At 39.3% G+C, this 25,697-nt stretch overlaps 1 protein-coding gene across 1 annotated transcript in view; it reads left to right on the top strand.

Annotated features, from left to right (window-relative positions):
* Positions 1 to 25,697, top strand: part of LOC148442167 (alanine aminotransferase 2-like) — a 384,891-nt gene that overhangs the window by 58,558 nt on the left and 300,636 nt on the right. The gene's annotated exons all lie outside the window — the stretch shown is intronic.

Raw genomic sequence — 25,697 nt, forward strand, 5'->3', positions numbered from 1 at the left:
AACATTACAAAGTATAGGATGTAAGTGTCTCTACCACAATATGACATTACTAAGTGTAGGATGTAAGTGTCTCGACCACAATGCGACATAGCTAAGTGTAGGATGTAAGTGTCTCTACCACAATGTGACATTACTAAGTGTAGGATGTAAGTGTCTCTACCACAATGTGACATAGCTAAGTGTACTAAGTGTAGGATGTAAGTGTCTCTACCACAATGTGACATAGCTAAGTGTACTAAGAGTAGGATGTAAGTGTCTCTACCACAATGTGACATAGCTAAGTGTAGGATGTAAGTGTCTCTACCACAATGTGACATAGCTAAGTGTACTAAGTGTAGGATGTAAGTTTCTCTACCACAATGTGACATAGCTAAGTGTACTAAGTGTAGGATGTAAGTGTCTCTACCACAATGTGACATTACTAAGTGTAGGATGTAAGTGTCTCTACCACAATGTTGCATAGCTAAGTGTAGGATGTAAGTGCCTCTACCACAATGTGACATTACTAAGTGTAGGATGTAAGTGTCTCTACCACAATGTGACATTACTAAGTGTAGGATGTAAGTGTCTCTACCACAATGCGACATAGCTAAGTGTAGGATGTAAGTGTCTCTACCACAATGTGACATAGCTAAGTGTACTAAGTGTAGGATGTAAGTGTCTCTACCACAAAGTGACATAGCTAAGTGTAGGATGTAAGTGTCTCTACCATAATGTGACAAAGCTAAGTGCACTAAGTGTAGGATGTAAGTGTCTCTACCACAATGTGACATAGCTAAGTGTACTAAGTGTAGGATGTAAGTTTCTCTACCACAATGTGACATAGCTAAGTGTACTAAGTGTTTGATGTAAGTGTCTCTACCACAATGTGAAATAGCTAAGTGCAGGATGTAAGTGTCTCTACCACAATGTGACATAGCTAAGTGTACTAAGTGTAGGATGTAAGTGTCTCTACCACAATGTGACATAGCTAAATGTACTAAGTGTAGGATGTAAGTGTTTTTACCACAATGTGACATAGCTAAGTGTACTAAGTGTAGGATGTAAGTGTCTCTACCACAGTTTGACATAGCTAAGTGTACTAAGTGTGGGATGTAAGAGTCTCTACCACAATGTGACATAGCTAAGTGTACTAAGTGTAGGACCTAAGCGTCTCTACCACAATGTGACATAGCTAAGTGTACTAAGTGTAGGATGTAAGTGTCTCTACCACAATGTGACATAGCTAAGTGTACTAAGTGTAGGACCTAAGCGTCTCGACCACAATGTGACATATCTAAGTGTATTAAGTGTAGGATGTAAGTGTCTCTACCACAATGTGACATAGCTAAGTGTACAAAGTGTAGGATGTAAGTGTCTCTACCACAATGTGACATAGCTAAGTGTACTAAGTGTAGGATGTAAGTGTCTCTACCACAATGTGACATAGCTAAGTGTACTAAGTGTAGGACCTAAGCGTCTCAACCACAATGTGACATAGCTAAGTGTGCTAAGTGTAGGATGTAAGTGTCTCTACCACAATGTGACATAGCTAATTGTATGCTGTAAGCATCTCTACCACAATGTGACATAGCTAAGTGTACTAAGTGTAGGATTTAAGCATCTCTACCACAATGTGACATAGCTAAGTGTAGGACCTAAGCATCACTACCACAATGTGACATACAGTAGCTAAGTGTAGGCTGTAAGTGTCTCTACCACAGTGTGACATACAGTAGCTAAGTGTATGCTGTAAGCATCTCTACCACAATGTGACATACAGTAGCTAAGTGTAGGCTGTAAGTGTCTCTAACACAATGTGACATAGTTAAGTGTACTAAATGTTGGCTGTAAGTGTCTCTACCACAATGTGACATAGCTAAGTGTACTAAGTGTAGGATGTAAGTGTCTCTACCACAATATGACATAGCTAAGTGTACTAAGTGTAGGATGTAAGTGTCTCTACCACAATGTGACATAGCTAAGTGTACTAAGTGTAGGCTGTAAGTGTCTCTACCACAATGTGACATAGCTAAGTGTTCTAAGTGTAGGATGTAAGTGTCTCTACCACAATATAACATAGCTAAGTGTACTAAGTGTAGGCTGTGTGTCTCTACCACAATGTGACATAGCTAAGTGTACTAAGTGTAGGATGTAAGTTTCTCTACCACAATGTGACATAGCTAAGTGTACTAAGTGTAGGATGTAAGTGTCTCTACCACAATGTGACATAGCTAAGTGCAGGATGTAAGTGTCTCTACCACAATGTGACATAGCTAAGTGTACTAAGTGTAGGATGTAAGTGTCTCTACCACAATGTGACATAGCTAAATGTACTAAGTGTAGGATGTAAGTGTTTTTACCACAATGTGACATAGCTAAGTGTACTAAGTGTAGGATGTAAGTGTCTCTACCACAGTTTGACATAGCTAAGTGTACTAAGTGTGGGATGTAAGAGTCTCTACCACAATGTGACATAGCTAAGTGTACTAAGTGTAGGACCTAAGCGTCTCTACCACAATGTGACATAGCTAAGTGTACTAAGTGTAGGATGTAAGTGTCTCTACCACAATGTGACATAGCTAAGTGTACTAAGTGTAGGACCTAAGCGTCTCGACCACAATGTGACATAGCTAAGTGTATTAAGTGTAGGATGTAAGTGTCTCTACCACAATGTGACATAGCTAAGTGTACTAAGTGTAGGATGTAAGTGTCTCTACCACAATGTGACATAGCTAAGTGTACTAAGTGTAGGACCTAAGCGTCTCAACCACAATGTGACATAGCTAAGTGTACTAAGTGTAGGATGTAAGTGTCTCTACCACAATGTGACATAGCTAATTGTATGCTGTAAGCGTCTCTACCACAATGTGACATAGCTAAGTGTACTAAGTGTAGGACCTAAGCATCTCTACCACAATGTGACATAGCTAAGTGTACAAAGTGTAGGATGTAAGTGTCTCTACCACAATGTGACATAGCTAAGTGTACTAAGTGTAGGACCTAAGCATCTCAACCACAATGTGACATAGCTAAGTGTACTAAGTGTAGGATGTAAGTGTCTCTACCACAATGTGACATAGCTAATTGTATGCTGTAAGCGTCTCTACCATAATGTGACATAGCTAAGTGTACTAAGTGTAGGACTTAAGCATCTCTACCACAATGTGACATAGCTAAGTGTAGGATTTAAGCATCTCTACCACAATGTGACATAGCTAAGTGTAGGACCTAAGCATCACTACCACAATGTGACATACAGTAGCTAAGTGTAGGCTGTAAGTGTCTCTACCACAATGTGACATACAGTAGCTAAGTGTATGCTGTAAGCATCTCTACCACAATGTGACATACAGTAGCTAAGTGTAGGCTGTAAGTGTCTCTAACACAATGTGACATAGTTAAGTGTACTAAATGTTGGCTGTAAGTGTCTCTACCACAATGTGACATAGCTAAGTGTACTAAGTGTAGGATGTAAGTGTCTCTACCACAATATGACATAGCTAAGTGTACTAAGTGTAGGATGTAAGTGTTTCTACCACAATGTGACATAGCTAAGTGTACTAAGTGTAGGATGTAAGTGTCTCTACCACAATGTGACATTACTAAGTGTAGGATGTAAGTGTCTCTACCACAATGTGAAATAGCTAAGTGTAGGATGTAAGTGTCTCTACCACAATGTGACATTACTAAGTGTAGTATGTAAGTGTCTCTACCACAATATGACATTACTAAGTGTAGGATGTAAGTGTCTCTACCACAATGCGACATAGCTAAGTGTAGGATGTAAGTGTCTCTACCACAATGTGACTTTACTCAGTGTAGGATGTAAGTGTCTCTACCACAATGTGACATAGCTAAGTGTACTAAGTGTAGGATGTAAGTGTCTCTACCAGAATGTGACATAGCTAAGTGTACTAAGTGAAGGATGTAAGTGTCTCTACCACAATGTGACATAGCTAAGTGTAGGTTGTAAGTGTCTCTACCACAATGTGACATAGCTAAGTGTACTAAGTGTAGGATGAATGTGTCTCTACCACAATGTGACATAGCTAAGTGTAGGATGTAAGTGTCTCTACCACAATGTGACATAGCTAAGTGTACTAAGTGTAGGATGTAAGTGTCTCTACCACAATGTAACATAGCTAAGTGTACTAAGTGTAGGATGTAAGTGTGTCTACCACAATGTGACATTACTAAGCGTAGTATGTAAGTGTCTCTACCACAATGTGACATAGCTAAGTGTAGGACGTAAGTGTCTCTAGCACAATGTAACATTACAAAGTATAGGATGTAAGTGTCTCTACCACAATATGACATTACTAAGTGTAGGATGTAAGTGTCTCGACCACAATGCGACATAGCTAAGTGTAGGATGTAAGTGTCTCTACCACAATGTGATATTACTAAGTGTAGGATGTAAGTGTCTCTACCACAATGTGACATAGCTAAGTGTAGGACCTAAGCATCACTACCACAATGTGACATACAGTAGCTAAGTGTAGGCTGTAAGTGTCTCTACCACAATGTGACATACAGTAGCTAAGTGTATGCTGTAAGCATCTCTACCACAATGTGACATACAGTAGCTAAGTGTAGGCTGTAAGTGTCTCTAACACAATGTGACATAGTTAAGTGTACTAAATGTTGGCTGTAAGTGTCTCTACCACAATGTGACATAGCTAAGTGTACTAAGTGTAGGATGTAAGTGTCTCTACCACAATATGACATAGCTAAGTGTACTAAGTGTAGGATGTAAGTGTCTCTACCACAATGTGACATAGCTAAGTGTACTAAGTGTAGGATGTAAGTGTCTCTACCACAATGTGACATTACTAAGTGTAGGATGTAAGTGTCTCTACCACAATGTGACATAGCTAAGTGTAGGATGTAAGTGTCTCTACCACAATGTGACATGACTAAGTGTAGTATGTAAGTGTCTCTACCACAATATGACATTACTAAGTGTAGGATGTAAGTGTCTCTACCACAATGCGACATAGCTAAGTGTAGGATGTAAGTGTCTCTACCACAATGTGACTTTACTAAGTGTAGGATGTAAGTGTCTCTACCACAATGTGACATAGCTAAGTGTACTAAGTGTAGGATGTAAGTATCTCTACCAGAATGTGACATAGCTAAGTGTACTAAGTGAAGGATGTAAGTGTCTCTACCACAATGTGACATAGCTAAGTGTAGGATGTAAGTGTCTCTACCACAATGTGACATAGCTAAGTGTACTAAGTGTAGGATGAATGTGTCTCTACCACAATGTGACATAGCTAAGTGTAGGATGTAAGTGTCTCTACCACAATGTGACATAGCTAAGTGTACTAAGTGTAGGATGTAAGTGTCTCTACCACAATGTAACATAGCTAAGTGTACTAAGTGTAGGATGTAAGTGTCTCTACCACAATGTGACATTACTAAGCGTAGTATGTAAGTGTCTCTAGCACAATGTGACATAGCTAAGTGTAGGACGTAAGTGTCTCTAGCACAATGTAACATTACAAAGTATAGGATGTAAGTGTCTCTACCACAATATGACATTACTAAGTGTAGGATGTAAGTGTCTCGACCACAATGCGACATAGCTAAGTGTAGGATGTAAGTGTCTCTACCACAATGTGACATTACTAAGTGTAGGATGTAAGTGTCTCTACCACAATGTGACATAGCTAAGTGTACTAAGTGTAGGATGTAAGTGTCTCTTCCACAATGTGACATAGCTAAGTGTACTAAGAGTAGGATGTAAGTGTCTCTACCACAATGTGACATAGCTAAGTGTAGGATGTAAGTGTCTCTACCACAATGTGACATAGCTAAGTGTACTAAGTGTAGGATGTAAGTTTCTCTACCACAATGTGACATAGCTAAGTGTACTAAGTGTAGGATGTAAGTGTCTCTACCACAATGTGACATTACTAAGTGTAGGATGTAAGTGTCTCTACCACAATGTTGCATAGCTAAGTGTAGGATGTAAGTGCCTCTACCACAATGTGACATTACTAAGTGTAGGATGTAAGTGTCTCTACCACAATGTGACATTACTAAGTGTAGGATGTAAGTGTCTCTACCACAATGCGACATAGCTAAGTGTAGGATGTAAGTGTCTCTACCACAATGTGACATAGCTAAGTGTACTAAGTGTAGGATGTAAGTGTCTCTACCACAAAGTGACATAGCTAAGTGTAGGATGTAAGTGTCTCTACCATAATGTGACAAAGCTAAGTGCACTAAGTGTAGGATGTAAGTGTCTCTACCACAATGTGACATAGCTAAGTGTACTAAGTGTAGGATGTAAGTTTCTCTACCACAATGTGACATAGCTAAGTGTACTAAGTGTTTGATGTAAGTGTCTCTACCACAATGTGACATAGCTAAGTGCAGGATGTAAGTGTCTCTACCACAATGTGACATAGCTAAGTGTACTAAGTGTAGGATGTAAGTGTCTCTACCACAATGTGACATAGCTAAATGTACTAAGTGTAGGATGTAAGTGTTTTTACCACAATGTGACATAGCTAAGTGTACTAAGTGTAGGATGTAAGTGTCTCTACCACAGTTTGACATAGCTAAGTGTACTAAGTGTGGGATGTAAGAGTCTCTACCACAATGTGACATAGCTAAGTGTACTAAGTGTAGGACCTAAGCGTCTCTACCACAATGTGACATAGCTAAGTGTACTAAGTGTAGGATGTAAGTGTCTCTACCACAATGTGACATAGCTAAGTGTACAAAGTGTAGGATGTAAGTGTCTCTACCACAATGTGACATTACTAAGCGTAGTATGTAAGTGTCTCTACCACAATGTGACATAGCTAAGTGTAGGATGTAAGTGTCTCTACCACAATGTGACATAGCTAAGTGTACTAAGTGTAGGATGTAAGTGTCTCTACCACAATGTAACATAGCTAAGTGTACTAAGTGTAGGATGTAAGTGTCTCTACCACAATGTGACATTACTAAGCGTAGTATGTAAGTGTCTCTACCACAATGTGACATAGCTAAGTGTAGGACCTAAGCGTCTCGACCACAATGTGACATAGCTAAGTGTATTAAGTGTAGGATGTAAGTGTCTCTACCACAATGTGACATAGCTAAGTGTACAAAGTGTAGGATGTAAGTGTCTCTACCACAATGTGACATAGCTAAGTGTACTAAGTGTAGGATGTAAGTGTCTCTACCACAATGTGACATAGCTAAGTGTACTAAGTGTAGGACCTAAGCGTCTCAACCACAATGTGACATAGCTAAGTGTGCTAAGTGTAGGATGTAAGTGTCTCTACCACAATGTGACATAGCTAATTGTATGCTGTAAGCATCTCTACCACAATGTGACATAGCTAAGTGTACTAAGTGTAGGACCTAAGCATCTCTACCACAATGTGACATAGCTAAGTGTAGGATTTAAGCATCTCTACCACAATGTGACATAGCTAAGTGTAGGACCTAAGCATCACTACCACAATGTGACATACAGTAGCTAAGTGTAGGCTGTAAGTGTCTCTACCACAGTGTGACATACAGTAGCTAAGTGTATGCTGTAAGCATCTCTACCACAATGTGACATACAGTAGCTAAGTGTAGGATGTAAGTGTCTCTACCACAATATGACATAGCTAAGTGTACTAAGTGTAGGATGTAAGTGTCTCTACCACAATGTGACATAGCTAAGTGTACTAAGTGTAGGCTGTAAGTGTCTCTACCACAATGTGACATAGCTAAGTGTTCTAAGTGTAGGATGTAAGTGTCTCTACCACAATATAACATAGCTAAATGTACTAAGTGTAGGCTGTAAGTGTCTCTACCACAATGTGACATAGCTAAGTGTACTAAGTGTAGGATGTAAGTTTCTCTACCACAATGTGACATAGCTAAGTGTACTAAGTGTAGGATGTAAGTGTCTCTACCACAATGTGACATAGCTAAGTGCAGGATGTAAGTGTCTCTACCACAATGTGACATAGCTAAGTGTACTAAGTGTAGGATGTAAGTGTCTCTACCACAATGTGACATAGCTAAATGTACTAAGTGTAGGATGTAAGTGTTTTTACCACAATGTGACATAGCTAAGTGTACTAAGTGTAGGATGTAAGTGTCTCTACCACAGTTTGACATAGCTAAGTGTACTAAGTGTGGGATGTAAGAGTCTCTACCAAATTTGTGACATAGCTAAGTCTACTAAGTGTAGGACCTAAGCGTCTCTACCACAATGTGACATAGCTAAGTGTACTAAGTGTAGGACCTAAGCGTCTCAACCACAATGTGACATAGCTAAGTGTACTAAGTGTAGGATGTAAGTGTCTCTACCACAATGTGACATAGCTAAGTGTACTAAGTGTAGGACCTAAGCGTCTCAACCACAATGTGACATAGCTAAGTGTACTAAGTGTAGGATGTAAGTGTCTCTACCACAATGTGACATAGCTAATTGTATGCTGTAAGCGTCTCTACCACAATGTGACATAGCTAAGTGTACTAAGTGTAGGACCTAAGCATCTCTACCACAATGTGACATAGCTAAGTGTACAAAGTGTAGGATGTAAGTGTCTCTACCACAATGTGACATAGCTAAGTGTACTAAGTGTAGGATGTAAGTGTCTCTACCACAATGTGACATAGCTAAGTGTACTAAGTGTAGGACCTAAGCATCTCAACCACAATGTAACATAGCTAAGTGTACTAAGTGTAGGATGTAAGTGTCTCTACCACAATGTGACATAGCTAATTGTATGCTGTAAGCGTCTCTACCACAATGTGACATAGCTAAGTGTACTAAGTGTAGGACCTAAGCATCTCTACCACAATGTGACATAGCTAAGTGTAGGATTTAAGCATCTCTACCACAATGTGACATAGCTAAGTGTAGGACCTAAGCATCACTACCACAATGTGACATACAGTAGCTAAGTGTAGGCTGTAAGTGTCTCTACCACAATGTGACATACAGTAGCTAAGTGTATGCTGTAAGCATCTCTACCACAATGTGACATACAGTAGCTAAGTGTAGGCTGTAAGTGTCTCTAACACAATGTGACATAGTTAAGTGTACTAAATGTTGGCTGTAAGTGTCTCTACCACAATGTGACATAGCTAAGTGTACTAAGTGTAGGATGTAAGTGTCTCTACCACAATATGACATAGCTAAGTGTACTAAGTGTAGGATGTAAGTGTCTCTACCACAATGTGACATAGCTAAGTGTACTAAGTGTAGGATGTAAGTGTCTCTACCACAATGTGACATTACTAAGTGTAGGATGTAAGTGTCTCTACCACAATGTGACATAGCTAAGTGTAGGATGTAAGTGTCTCTACCACAATGTGACATTACTAAGTGTAGTATGTAAGTGTCTCTACCACAATATGACATTACTAAGTGTAGGATGTAAGTGTCTCTACCACAATGCGACATAGCTAAGTGTAGGATGTAAGTGTCTCTACCACAATGTGACTTTACTCAGTGTAGGATGTAAGTGTCTCTACCACAATGTGACATAGCTAAGTGTACTAAGTGTAGGATGTAAGTGTCTCTACCACAATGTAACATAGCTAAGTGTACTAAGTGTAGGATGTAAGTGTCTCTACCACAATGTGACATTACTAAGCGTAGTATGTAAGTGTCTCTACCACAATGTGACATAGCTAAGTGTAGGACGTAAGTGTCTCTAGCACAATGTAACATTACAAAGTATAGGATGTAAGTGTCTCTACCATAATATGACATTACTAAGTGTAGGATGTAAGTGTCTCGACCACAATGCGACATAGCTAAGTGTAGGATGTAAGTGTCTCTACCACAATGTGACATTACTAAGTGTAGGATGTAAGTGTCTCTACCACAATGTGACATAGCTAAGTGTAGGACCTAAGCATCACTACCACAATGTGACATACAGTAGCTAAGTGTAGGCTGTAAGTGTCTCTACCACAATGTGACATACAGTAGCTAAGTGTATGCTGTAAGCATCTGTACCACAATGTGACATACAGTAGCTAAGTGTAGGCTGTAAGTGTCTCTAACACAATGTGACATAGTTAAGTGTACTAAATGTTGGCTGTAAGTGTCTCTACCACAATGTGACATAGCTAAGTGTACTAAGTGTAGGATGTAAGTGTCTCTACCACAATATGACATAGCTAAGTGTACTAAGTGTAGGATGTAAGTGTCTCTACCACAATGTGACATAGCTAAGTGTACTAAGTGTAGGATGTAAGTGTCTCTACCACAATGTGACATTACTAAGTGTAGGATGTAAGTGTCTCTACCACAATGTGACATAGCTAAGTGTAGGATGTAAGTGTCTCTACCACAATGTGACATTACTAAGTGTAGTATGTAAGTGTCTCTACCACAATATGACATTACTAAGTGTAGGATGTAAGTGTCTCTACCACAATGCGACATAGCTAAGTGTAGGATGTAAGTGTCTCTACCACAATGTGACTTTACTAAGTGTAGGATGTAAGTGTCTCTACCACAATGTGACATAGCTAAGTGTACTAAGTGTAGGATGTAAGTGTCTCTACCAGAATGTGACATAGCTAAGTGTACTAAGTGAAGGATGTAAGTGTCTCTACCACAATGTGACATAGCTAAGTGTAGGATGTAAGTGTCTCTACCACAATGTGACATAGCTAAGTGTACTAAGTGTAGGATGAATGTGTCTCTACCACAATGTGACATAGCTAAGTGTAGGATGTAAGTGTCTCTACCACAATGTGACATAGCTAAGTGTACTAAGTGTAGGATGTAAGTGTCTCTACCACAATGTAACATAGCTAAGTGTACTAAGTGTAGGATGTAAGTGTCTCTACCACAATGTGACATTACTAAGCGTAGTATGTAAGTGTCTCTACCACAATGTGACATAGCTAAGTGTAGGACGTAAGTGTCTCTAGCACAATGTAACATTACAAAGTATAGGATGTAAGTGTCTCTACCACAATATGACATTACTAAGTGTAGGATGTAAGTGTCTCGACCACAATGCGACATAGCTAAGTGTAGGATGTAAGTGTCTCTACCACAATGTGACATTACTAAGTGTAGGATGTAAGTGTCTCTACCACAATGTGACATAGCTAAGTGTACTAAGTGTAGGATGTAAGTGTCTCTACCACAATGTGACATAGCTAAGTGTACTAAGAGTAGGATGTAAGTGTCTCTACCACAATGTGACATAGCTAAGTGTAGGATGTAAGTGTCTCTACCACAATGTGACATAGCTAAGTGTACTAAGTGTAGGATGTAAGTTTCTCTACCACAATGTGACATAGCTAAGTGTACTAAGTGTAGGATGTAAGTGTCTCTACCACAATGTGACATTACTAAGTGTAGGATGTAAGTGTCTCTACCACAATGTTGCATAGCTAAGTGTAGGATGTAAGTGCCTCTACCACAATGTGACATTACTAAGTGTAGGATGTAAGTGTCTCTACCACAATGTGACATTACTAAGTGTAGGATGTAAGTGTCTCTACCACAATGCGACATAGCTAAGTGTAGGATGTAAGTGTCTCTACCACAATGTGACATAGCTAAGTGTACTAAGTGTAGGATGTAAGTGTCTCTACCACAAAGTGACATAGCTAAGTGTAGGATGTAAGTTTCTCTACCATAATGTGACAAAGCTAAGTGCACTAACTGTAGGATGTAAGTGTCTCTACCACAATGTGACATAGCTAAGTGTACTAAGTGTAGGATGTAAGTTTCTCTACCACAATGTGACATAGCTAAGTGTACTAAGTGTTTGATGTAAGTGTCTCTACCACAATGTGACATAGCTAAGTGCAGGATGTAAGTGTCTCTACCACAATGTGACATAGCTAAGTGTACTAAGTGTAGGATGTAAGTGTCTCTACCACAATGTGACATAGCTAAATGTACTAAGTGTAGGATGTAAGTGTTTTTACCACAATGTGACATAGATAAGTGTACTAAGTGTAGGATGTAAGTGTCTCTACCACAGTTTGACATAGCTAAGTGTACTAAGTGTGGGATGTAAGAGTCTCTACCACAATGTGACATAGCTAAGTGTACTAAGTGTAGGACCTAAGCGTCTCTACCACAATGTGACATAGCTAAGTGTACTAAGTGTAGGATGTAAGTGTCTCTACCACAATGTGACATAGCTAAGTGTACTAAGTGTAGGACCTAAGCGTCTCGACCACAATGTGACATAGCTAAGTGTATTAAGTGTAGGATGTAAGTGTCTCTACCACAATGTGACATAGCTAAGTGTACAAAGTGTAGGATGTAAGTGTCTCTACCACAATGTGACATAGCTAAGTGTACTAAGTGTAGGATGTAAGTGTCTCTACCACAATGTGACATTACTAAGCGTAGTATGTAAGTGTCTCTACCACAATGTGACATAGCTAAGTGTAGGACGTAAGTGTCTCTAGCACAATGTAACATTACAAAGTATAGGATGTAAGTGTCTCTACCACAATATGACATTACTAAGTGTAGGATGTAAGTGTCTCGACCACAATGCGACATAGCTAAGTGTAGGATGTAAGTGTCTCTACCACAATGTGACATTACTAAGTGTAGGATGTAAGTGTCTCTACCACAATGTGACATAGCTAAGTGTAGGACCTAAGCATCACTACCACAATGTGACATACAGTAGCTAAGTGTAGGCTGTAAGTGTCTCTACCACAATGTGACATACAGTAGCTAAGTGTATGCTGTAAGCATCTCTACCACAATGTGACATACAGTAGCTAAGTGTAGGCTGTAAGTGTCTCTAACACAATGTGACATAGTTAAGTGTACTAAATGTTGGCTGTAAGTGTCTCTACCACAATGTGACATAGCTAAGTGTACTAAGTGTAGGATGTAAGTGTCTCTACCACAATATGACATAGCTAAGTGTACTAAGTGTAGGATGTAAGTGTCTCTACCACAATGTGACATAGCTAAGTGTACTAAGTGTAGGATGTAAGTGTCTCTACCACAATGTGACATTACTAAGTGTAGGATGTAAGTGTCTCTACCACAATGTGACATAGCTAAGTGTAGGATGTAAGTGTCTCTACCACAATGTGACATTACTAAGTGTAGTATGTAAGTGTCTCTACCACAATATGACATTACTAAGTGTAGGATGTAAGTGTCTCTACCACAATGCGACATAGCTAAGTGTAGGATGTAAGTGTCTCTACCACAATGTGACTTTACTAAGTGTAGGATGTAAGTGTCTCTACCACAATGTGACATAGCTAAGTGTACTAAGTGTAGGATGTAAGTGTCTCTACCAGAATGTGACATAGCTATGTTTACTAAGTGAAGGATGTAAGTGTCTCTACCACAATGTGACATAGCTAAGTGTAGGATGTAAGTGTCTCTACCACAATGTGACATAGCTAAGTGTACTAAGTGTAGGATGAATGTGTCTCTACCACAATGTGACATAGCTAAGTGTAGGATGTAAGTGTCTCTACCACAATGTGACATAGCTAAGTGTACTAAGTGTAGGATGTAAGTGTCTCTACCACAATGTAACATAGCTAAGTGTACTAAGTGTAGGATGTAAGTGTCTCTACCACAATGTGACATTACTAAGCGTAGTATGTAAGTGTCTCTACCACAATGTGACATAGCTAAGTGTAGGACGTAAGTGTCTCTAGCACAATGTAACATTACAAAGTATAGGATGTAAGTGTCTCTACCACAATATGACATTACTAAGTGTAGGATGTAAGTGTCTCGACCACAATGCGACATAGCTAAGTGTAGGATGTAAGTGTCTCTACCACAATGTGACATTACTAAGTGTAGGATGTAAGTGTCTCTACCACAATGTGACATAGCTAAGTGTACTAAGTGTAGGATGTAAGTGTCTCTACCACAATGTGACATAGCTAAGTGTACTAAGAGTAGGATGTAAGTGTCTCTACCACAATGTGACATAGCTAAGTGTAGGATGTAAGTGTCTCTACCACAATGTGACATAGCTAAGTGTACTAAGTGTAGGATGTAAGTTTCTCTACCACAATGTGACATAGCTAAGTGTACTAAGTGTAGGATGTAAGTGTCTCTACCACAATGTGACATTACTAAGTGTAGGATGTAAGTGTCTCTACCACAATGTTGCATAGCTAAGTGTAGGATGTAAGTGCCTCTACCACAATGTGACATTACTAAGTGTAGGATGTAAGTGTCTCTACCACAATGTGACATTACTAAGTGTAGGATGTAAGTGTCTCTACCACAATGCGACATAGCTAAGTGTAGGATGTAAGTGTCTCTACCACAATGTGACATAGCTAAGTGTACTAAGTGTAGGATGTAAGTGTCTCTACCACAAAGTGACATAGCTAAGTGTAGGATGTAAGTGTCTCTACCATAATGTGACAAAGCTAAGTGCACTAAGTGTAGGATGTAAGTGTCTCTACCACAATGTGACATAGCTAAGTGTACTAAGTGTAGGATGTAAGTTTCTCTACCACAATGTGACATAGCTAAGTGTACTAAGTGTTTGATGTAAGTGTCTCTACCACAATGTGAAATAGCTAAGTGCAGGATGTAAGTGTCTCTACCACAATGTGACATAGCTAAGTGTACTAAGTGTAGGATGTAAGTGTCTCTACCACAATGTGACATAGCTAAATGTACTAAGTGTAGGATGTAAGTGTTTTTACCACAATGTGACATAGCTAAGTGTACTAAGTGTAGGATGTAAGTGTCTCTACCACAGTTTGACATAGCTAAGTGTACTAAGTGTGGGATGTAAGAGTCTCTACCACAATGTGACATAGCTAAGTGTACTAAGTGTAGGACCTAAGCGTCTCTACCACAATGTGACATAGCTAAGTGTACTAAGTGTAGGATGTAAGTGTCTCTACCACAATGTGACATAGCTAAGTGTACTAAGTGTAGGACCTAAGCGTCTCGACCACAATGTGACATAGCTAAGTGTATTAAGTGTAGGATGTAAGTGTCTCTACCACAATGTGACATAGCTAAGTGTACAAAGTGTAGGATGTAAGTGTCTCTACCACAATGTGACATAGCTAAGTGTACTAAGTGTAGGATGTAAGTGTCTCTACCACAATGTGACATAGCTAAGTGTACTAAGTGTAGGACCTAAGCGTCTCAACCACAATGTGACATAGCTAAGTGTGCTAAGTGTAGGATGTAAGTGTCTCTACCACAATGTGACATAGCTAATTGTATGCTGTAAGCATCTCTACCACAATGTGACATAGCTAAGTGTACTAAGTGTAGGATTTAAGCATCTCTACCACAATGTGACATAGCTAAGTGTAGGACCTAAGCATCACTACCACAATGTGACATACAGTAGCTAAGTGTAGGCTGTAAGTGTCTCTACCACAGTGTGACATACAGTAGCTAAGTGTATGCTGTAAGCATCTCTACCACAATGTGACATACAGTAGCTAAGTGTAGGCTGTAAGTGTCTCTAACACAATGTGACATAGTTAAGTGTACTAAATGTTGGCTGTAAGTGTCTCTACCACAATGTGACATAGCTAAGTGTACTAAGTGTAGGATGTAAGTGTCTCTACCACAATATGACATAGCTAAGTGTACTAAGTGTAGGATGTAAGTGTCTCTACCACAATGTGACATAGCTAAGTGTACTAAGTGTAGGCTGTAAGTGTCTCTACCACAATGTGACATAGCTAAGTGTTCTAAGTGTAGGATGTAAGTGTCTCTACCACAATATAACATAGCTAAGTGTACTAAGTGTAGGCTGTAAGTGTCTCTACCACAATGTGACATAGCTAAGTGTACTAAGTGTAGGATGTAAGTTTCTCTACCACAATGTGACATAGCTAAGTGTACTAAGTGTAGGATGTAAGTGTCTCTACCACAATGTGACATAGCTAAGTGCAGGATGTAAGTGTCTCTACCACAATGTGACATAGCTAAGTGTACTAAGTGTAGGATGTAAGTGTCTCTACCACAATGTGACATAGCTAAATGTACTAAGTGTAGGATGTAAGTGTTTTTACCACAATGTGACATAGCTAAGTGTACTAAGTGTAGGATGTAAGTGTCTCTACCACAGTTTGACATAGCTAAGTGTACTAAGTGTGGGATGTAAGAGTCTCTACCACAATGTGACATAGCTAAGTGTACTAAGTGTAGGACCTAAGCGTCTCTACCACAATGTGACATAGCTAAGTGTACTAAGTGTAGGATGTAAGTGTCTCTACCACAATGTGACATAGCTAAGTGTACTAAGTGTAGGACCTAAGCGTCTCGACCACAATGTGACATAGCTAAGTGTATTAAGTGTAGGATGTAAGTGTCTCTACCACAATGTGACATAGCTAAGTGTACAAAGTGTAGGATGTAAGTGTCTCTACCACAATGTGACATAGCTAAGTGTACTAAGTGTAGGATGTAAGTGTCTCTACCACAATGTGACATAGCTAAGTGTACTAAGTGTAGGACCTAAGCGTCTCAACCACAATGTGACATAGCTAAGTGTACTAAGTGTAGGATGTAAGTGTCTCTACCACAATGTGACATAGCTAATTGTATGCTGTAAGCGTCTCTACCACAATGTGACATAGCTAAGTGTACTAAGTGTAGGACCTAAGCATCTCTACCACAATGTGACATAGCTAAGTGTACAAAGTGTAGGATGTAAGTGTCTCTACCACAATGTGACATAGCTAAGTGTACTAAGTGTAGGACCTAAGCATCTCAACCACAATGTGACATAGCTAAGTGTACTAAGTGTAGGATGTAAGTGTCTCTACCACAATGTGACATAGCTAATTGTATGCTGTAAGCGTCTCTACCATAATGTGACATAGCTAAGTGTACTAAGTGTAGGACTTAAGCATCTCTACCACAATGTGACATAGCTAAGTGTAGGATTTAAGCATCTCTACCACAATGTGACATAGCTAAGTGTAGGACCTAAGCATCACTACCACAATGTGACATACAGTAGCTAAGTGTAGGCTGTAAGTGTCTCTACCACAATGTGACATACAGTAGCTAAGTGTATGCTGTAAGCATCTCTACCACAATGTGACATACAGTAGCTAAGTGTAGGCTGTAAGTGTCTCTAACACAATGTGACATAGTTAAGTGTACTAAATGTTGGCTGTAAGTGTCTCTACCACAATGTGACATAGCTAAGTGTACTAAGTGTAGGATGTAAGTGTCTCTACCACAATATGACATAGCTAAGTGTACTAAGTGTAGGATGTAAGTGTTTCTACCACAATGTGACATAGCTAAGTGTACTAAGTGTAGGATGTAAGTGTCTCTACCACAATGTGACATTACTAAGTGTAGGATGTAAGTGTCTCTACCACAATGTGAAATAGCTAAGTGTAGGATGTAAGTGTCTCTACCACAATGTGACATTACTAAGTGTAGTATGTAAGTGTCTCTACCACAATATGACATTACTAAGTGTAGGATGTAAGTGTCTCTACCACAATGCGACATAGCTAAGTGTAGGATGTAAGTGTCTCTACCACAATGTGACTTTACTCAGTGTAGGATGTAAGTGTCTCTACCACAATGTGACATAGCTAAGTGTACTAAGTGTAGGATGTAAGTGTCTCTACCAGAATGTGACATAGCTAAGTGTACTAAGTGAAGGATGTAAGTGTCTCTACCACAATGTGACATAGCTAAGTGTAGGTTGTAAGTGTCTCTACCACAATGTGACATAGCTAAGTGTACTAAGTGTAGGATGAATGTGTCTCTACCACAATGTGACATAGCTAAGTGTAGGATGTAAGTGTCTCTACCACAATGTGACATAGCTAAGTGTACTAAGTGTAGGATGTAAGTGTCTCTACCACAATGTAACATAGCTAAGTGTACTAAGTGTAGGATGTAAGTGTCTCTACCACAATGTGACATTACTAAGCGTAGTATGTAAGTGTCTCTACCACAATGTGACATAGCTAAGTGTAGGACGTAAGTGTCTCTAGCACAATGTAACATTACAAAGTATAGGATGTAAGTGTCTCTACCACAATATGACATTACTAAGTGTAGGATGTAAGTGTCTCGACCACAATGCGACATAGCTAAGTGTAGGATGTAAGTGTCTCTACCACAATGTGACATTACTAAGTGTAGGATGTAAGTGTCTCTACCACAATGTGACATAGCTAAGTGTAGGACCTAAGCATCACTACCACAATGTGACATACAGTAGCTAAGTGTAGGCTGTAAGTGTCTCTACCACAATGTGACATACAGTAGCTAAGTGTATGCTGTAAGCATCTCTACCACAATGTGACATACAGTAGCTAAGTGTAGGCTGTAAGTGTCTCTAACACAATGTGACATAGTTAAGTGTACTAAATGTTGGCTGTAAGTGTCTCTACCACAATGTGACATAGCTAAGTGTACTAAGTGTAGGATGTAAGTGTCTCTACCACAATATGACATAGCTAAGTGTACTAAGTGTAGGATGTAAGTGTCTCTACCACAATGTGACATAGCTAAGTGTACTAAGTGTAGGATGTAAGTGTCTCTACCACAATGTGACATTACTAAGTGTAGGATGTAAGTGTCTCTACCACAATGTGACATAGCTAAGTGTAGGATGTAAGTGTCTCTACCACAATGTGACATTACTAAGTGTAGTATGTAAGTGTCTCTACCACAATATGACATTACTAAGTGTAGGATGTAAGTGTCTCTACCACAATGCGACATAGCTAAGTGTAGGATGTAAGTGTCTCTACCACAATGTGACTTTACTAAGTGTAGGATGTAAGTGTCTCTACCACAATGTGACATAGCTAAGTGTACTAAGTGTAGGATGTAAGTATCTCTACCAGAATGTGACATAGCTAAGTGTACTAAGTGAAGGATGTAAGTGTCTCTACCACAATGTGACATAGCTAAGTGTAGGATGTAAGTGTCTCTACCACAATGTGACATAGCTAAGTGTACTAAGTGTAGGATGAATGTGTCTCTACCACAATGTGACATAGCTAAGTGTAGGATGTAAGTGTCTCTACCACAATGTGACATAGCTAAGTGTACTAAGTGTAGGATGTAAGTGTCTCTACCACAATGTAACATAGCTAAGTGTACTAAGTGTAGGATGTAAGTGTCTCTACCACAATGTGACATTACTAAGCGTAGTATGTAAGTGTCTCTAGCACAATGTGACATAGCTAAGTGTAGGACGTAAGTGTCTCTAGCACAATGTAACATTACAAAGTATAGGATGTAAGTGTCTCTACCACAATATGACATTACTAAGTGTAGGATGTAAGTGTCTCGACCACAATGCGACATAGCTAAGTGTAGGATGTAAGTGTCTCTACCACAATGTGACATTACTAAGTGTAGGATGTAAGTGTCTCTACCACAATGTGACATAGCTAAGTGTACTAAGTGTAGGATGTAAGTGTCTCTACCACAATGTGACATAGCTAAGTGTACTAAGAGTAGGATGTAAGTGTCTCTACCACAATGTGACATAGCTAAGTGTAGGATGTAAGTGTCTCTACCACAATGTGACATAGCTAAGTGTACTAAGTGTAGGATGTAAGTTTCTCTACCACAATGTGACATAGCTAAGTGTACTAAGTGTAGGATGTAAGTGTCTCTACCACAATGTGACATTACTAAGTGTAGGATGTAAGTGTCTCTACCACAATGTTGCATAGCTAAGTGTAGGATGTAAGTGCCTCTACCACAATGTGACATTACTAAGTGTAGGATGTAAGTGTCTCTACCACAATGTGACATTACTAAGTGTAGGATGTAAGTGTCTCTACCACAATGCGACATAGCTAAGTGTAGGATGTAAGTGTCTCTACCACAATGTGACATAGCTAAGTGTACTAAGTGTAGGATGTAAGTGTCTCTACCACAAAGTGACATAGCTAAGTGTAGGATGTAAGTGTCTCTACCATAATGTGACAAAGCTAAGTGCACTAAGTGTAGGATGTAAGTGTCTCTACCACAATGTGACATAGCTAAGTGTACTAAGTGTAGGATGTAAGTTTCTCTACCACAATGTGACATAGCTAAGTGTACTAAGTGTTTGATGTAAGTGTCTCTACCACAATGTGACATAGCTAAGTGCAGGATGTAAGTGTCTCTACCACAATGTGACATAGCTAAGTGTACTAAGTGTAGGATGTAAGTGTCTCTACCACAATGTGACATAGCTAAATGTACTAAGTGTAGGATGTAAGTGTTTTTACCACAATTTGACATAGCTAAGTGTACTAAGTGTAGGATGTAAGTGTCTACCACAGTTTGACATAGCTAAGTGTACTAAGTGTGGGATGTAAGAGTCTCTACCACAATGTGACATAGCTAAGTGTACTAAGTGTAGGACCTAAGCGTCTCTACCACAATGTGACATAGCTAAGTGTACTAAGTGTAGGATGTAAGTGTCTCTACCACAATGTGACATAGCTAAGTGTACAAAGTGTAGGATGTAAGTGTCTCTACCACAATGTGACATAGCTAAGTGTACTAAGTGTAGGATGTAAGTGTCTCTACCACAATGTGACATAGCTAAGTGTACTAAGTGTAGGACCTAAGCGTCTCAACCACAATGTGACATAGCTAAGTGTACTAAGTGTAGGATGTAAGTGTCTCTACCACAATGTGACATAGCTAATTGTATGCTGTAAGCGTCTCTACCACAATGTGACATAGCTAAGTGTACTAAGTGTAGGACCTAAGCATCTCTACCACAATGTGACATAGCTAAGTGTACAAAGTGTAGGATGTAAGTGTCTCTACCACAATGTGACATAGCTAAGTGTACTAAGTGTAGGACCTAAGCATCTCAACCACAATGTGACATAGCTAAGTGTACTAAGTGTAGGATGTAAGTGTCTCTACCACAATGTGACATAGCTAATTGTATGCTGTAAGCGTCTCTACCATAATGTGACATAGCTAAGTGTACTAAGTGTAGGACTTAAGCATCTCTACCACAATGTGACATAGCTAAGTGTAGGATTTAAGCATCTCTACCACAATGTGACATAGCTAAGTGTAGGACCTAAGCATCACTACCACAATGTGACATACAGTAGCTAAGTGTAGGCTGTAAGTGTCTCTACCACAATGTGACATACAGTAGCTAAGTGTATGCTGTAAGCATCTCTACCACAATGTGACATACAGTAGCTAAGTGTAGGCTGTAAGTGTCTCTAACACAATGTGACATAGTTAAGTGTACTAAATGTTGGCTGTAAGTGTCTCTACCACAATGTGACATAGCTAAGTGTACTAAGTGTAGGATGTAAGTGTCTCTACCACAATATGACATAGCTAAGTGTACTAAGTGTAGGATGTAAGTGTTTCTACCACAATGTGACATAGCTAAGTGTACTAAGTGTAGGATGTAAGTGTCTCTACCACAATGTGACATTACTAAGTGTAGGATGTAAGTGTCTCTACCACAATGTGAAATAGCTAAGTGTAGGATGTAAGTGTCTCTACCACAATGTGACATTACTAAGTGTAGTATGTAAGTGTCTCTACCACAATATGACATTACTAAGTGTAGGATGTAAGTGTCTCTACCACAATGCGACATAGCTAAGTGTAGGATGTAAGTGTCTCTACCACAATGTGACTTTACTCAGTGTAGGATGTAAGTGTCTCTACCACAATGTGACATAGCTAAGTGTACTAAGTGTAGGATGTAAGTGTCTCTACCAGAATGTGACATAGCTAAGTGTACTAAGTGAAGGATGTAAGTGTCTCTACCACAATGTGACATAGCTAAGTGTAGGTTGTAAGTGTCTCTACCACAATGTGACATAGCTAAGTGTACTAAGTGTAGGATGAATGTGTCTCTACCACAATGTGACATAGCTAAGTGTAGGATGTAAGTGTCTCTACCACAATGTGACATAGCTAAGTGTACTAAGTGTAGGATGTAAGTGTCTCTACCACAATGTAACATAGCTAAGTGTACTAAGTGTAGGATGTAAGTGTCTCTACCACAATGTGACATTACAAAGCGTAGTATGTAAGTGTCTCTACCACAATGTGACATAGCTAAGTGTAGGAAGTAAGTGTCTCTAGCACAATGTAACATTACAAAGTATAGGATGTAAGTGTCTCTACCACAATATGACATTACTAAGTGTAGGATGTAAGTGTCTCGACCACAATGCGACATAGCTAAGTGTAGGATGTAAGTGTCTCTACCACAATGTGACATTACTAAGTGTAGGATGTAAGTGTCTCTACCACAATGTGACATAGCTAAGTGTAGGACCTAAGCATCACTACCACAATGTGACATACAGTAGCTAAGTGTAGGCTGTAAGTGTCTCTACCACAATGTGACATACAGTAGCTAAGTGTATGCTGTAAGCATCTCTAACACAATGTGACATACAGTAGCTAAGTGTAGGCTGTAAGTGTCTCTAACACAATGTGACATAGTTAAGTGTACTAAATGTTGGCTGTAAGTGTCTCTACCACAATGTGACATAGCTAAGTGTACTAAGTGTAGGATGTAAGTGTCTCTACCACAATATGACATAGCTAAGTGTACTAAGTGTAGGATGTAAGTGTCTCTACCACAATGTGACATAGCTAAGTGTACTAAGTGTAGGATGTAAGTGTCTCTACCACAATGTGACATTACTAAGTGTAGGATGTAAGTGTCTCTACCACAATGTGACATAGCTAAGTGTAGGATGTAAGTGTCTCTACCACAATGTGACATTACTAAGTGTAGTATGTAAGTGTCTCTACCACAATATGACATTACTAAGTGTAGGATGTAAGTGTCTCTACCACAATGCGACATAGCTAAGTGTAGGATGTAAGTGTCTCTACCACAATGTGACTTTACTAAGTGTAGGATGTAAGTGTCTCTACCACAATGTGACATAGCTAAGTGTACTAAGTGTAGGATGTAAGTATCTCTACCAGAATGTGACATAGCTAAGTGTACTAAGTGAAGGATGTAAGTGTCTCTACCACAATGTGACATAGCTAAGTGTAGGATGTAAGTGTCTCTACCACAATGTGACATAGCTAAGTGTACTAAGTGTAGGATGAATGTGTCTCTACCACAATGTGACATAGCTAAGTGTAGGATGTAAGTGTCTCTACCACAATGTGACATAGCTAAGTGTACTAAGTGTAGGATGTAAGTGTCTCTACCACAATGTAACATAGCTAAGTGTACTAAGTGTAGGATGTAAGTGTCTCTACCACAATGTGACATTACTAAGCATAGTATGTAAGTGTCTCTAGCACAATGTGACATAGCTAAGTGTAGGACGTAAGTGTCTCTAGCACAATGTAACATTACAAAGTATAGGATGTAAGTGTCTCTACCACAATATGACATTACTAAGTGTAGGATGTAAGTGTCTCGACCACAATGCGACATAGCTAAGTGTAGGATGTAAGTGTCTCTACCACAATGTGACATTACTAAGTGTAGGATGTAAGTGTCTCTACCACAATGTGACATAGCTAAGTGTACTAAGTGTAGGATGTAAGTGTCTCTACCACAATGTGACATAGCTAAGTGTACTAAGAGTAGGATGTAAGTGTCTCTACCACAATGTGACATAGCTAAGTGTACTAAGTGTAGGATGTAAGTGTCTCTACCACAATGTGACATAGCTAAGTGTACTAAGTGTAGGATGTAAGTTTCTCTACCACAATGTGACATAGCTAAGTGTACTAAGTGTAGGATGTAAGTGTCTCTACCACAATGTGACATTACTAAGTGTAGGATGTAAGTGTCTCTACCACAATGTTGCATAGCTAAGTGTAGGATGTAAGTGCCTCTACCACAATGTGACATTACTAAGTGTAGGATGTAAGTGTCTCTACCACAATGTGACATTACTAAGTGTAGGATGTAAGTGTCTCTACCACAATGCGACATAGCTAAGTGTAGGATGTAAGTGTCTCTACCACAATGTGACATAGCTAAGTGTACTAAGTGTAGGATGTAAGTGTCTCTACCACAAAGTGACATAGCTAAGTGTAGGATGTAAGTGTCTCTACCATAATGTGACAAAGCTAAGTGCACTAAGTGTAGGATGTAAGTGTCTCTACCACAATGTGACATAGCTAAGTGTACTAAGTGTAGGATGTAAGTTTCTCTACCACAATGTGACATAGCTAAGTGTACTAAGTGTTTGATGTAAGTGTCTCTACCACAATGTGACATAGCTAAGTGCAGGATGTAAGTGTCTCTACCACAATGTGACATAGCTAAGTGTACTAAGTGTAGGATGTAAGTGTCTCTACCACAATGTGACATAGCTAAATGTACTAAGTGTAGGATGTAAGTGTTTTTACCACAATTTGACATAGCTAAGTGTACTAAGTGTAGGATGTAAGTGTCTCTACCACAGTTTGACATAGCTAAGTGTACTAAGTGTGGGATGTAAGAGTCTCTACCACAATGTGACATAGCTAAGTGTACTAAGTGTAGGACCTAAGCGTCTCTACCACAATGTGACATAGCTAAGTGTACTAAGTGTAGGATGTAAGTGTCTCTACCACAATGTGACATAGCTAAGTGTACTAAGTGTAGGACCTAAGCGTCTCGACCACAATGTGACATAGCTAAGTGTATTAAGTGTAGGATGTAAGTGTCTCTACCACAATGTGACATAGCTAAGTGTACAAAGTGTAGGATGTAAGTGTCTCTACCACAATGTGACATAGCTAAGTGTACTAAGTGTAGGATGTAAGTGTCTCTACCACAATGTGACATTACTAAGCGTAGTATGTAAGTGTCTCTACCACAATGTGACATAGCTAAGTGTAGGACGTAAGTGTCTCTAGCACAATGTAACATTACAAAGTATAGGATGTAAGTGTCTCTACCACAATATGACATTACTAAGTGTAGGATGTAAGTGTCTCGACCACAATGCGACATAGCTAAGTGTAGGATGTAAGTGTCTCTACCACAATGTGACATTACTTAGTGTAGGATGTAAGTGTCTCTACCACAATGTGACATAGCTAAGTGTAGGACCTAAGCATCACTACCACAATGTGACATACAGTAGCTAAGTGTAGGCTGTATGTGTCTCTACCACAATGTGACATACAGTAGCTAAGTGTATGCTGTAAGCATCTCTACCACAATGTGACATACAGTAGCTAAGTGTAGGCTGTAAGTGTCTCTAACACAATGTGACATAGTTAAGTGTACTAAATGTTGGCTGTAAGTGTCTCTACCACAATGTGACATAGCTAAGTGTACTAAGTGTAGGATGTAAGTGTCTCTACCACAATATGACATAGCTAAGTGTACTAAGTGTAGGATGTAAGTGTCTCTACCACAATGTGACATAGCTAAGTGTACTAAGTGTAGGATGTAAGTGTCTCTACCACAATATGACATAGCTAAGTGTACTAAGTGTAGGATGTAAGTGTCTCTACCACAATGTAACATAGCTAAGTGTACTAAGTGTAGGATGTAAGTGTCTCTACCACAATGTGACATTACTAAGCGTAGTATGTAAGTGTCTCTAGCACAATGTGACATAGCTAAGTGTAGGACGTAAGTGTCTCTAGCACAATGTAATATTACAAAGTATAGGATGTAAGTGTCTCTACCACAATATGACATTACTAAGTGTAGGATGTAAGTGTCTCGACCACAATGCGACATAGCTAAGTGTAGGATGTAAGTGTCTCTACCACAATGTGACATTACTAAGTGTAGGATGTAAGTGTCTCTACCACAATGTGACATAGCTAAGTGTACTAA

Source organism: Taudactylus pleione, unplaced genomic scaffold (genome assembly GCF_031769625.1).
Source record: "Taudactylus pleione unplaced genomic scaffold, aTauple2 ptg001597l, whole genome shotgun sequence".
NCBI lineage: Eukaryota > Metazoa > Chordata > Amphibia > Anura > Myobatrachidae > Taudactylus > Taudactylus pleione.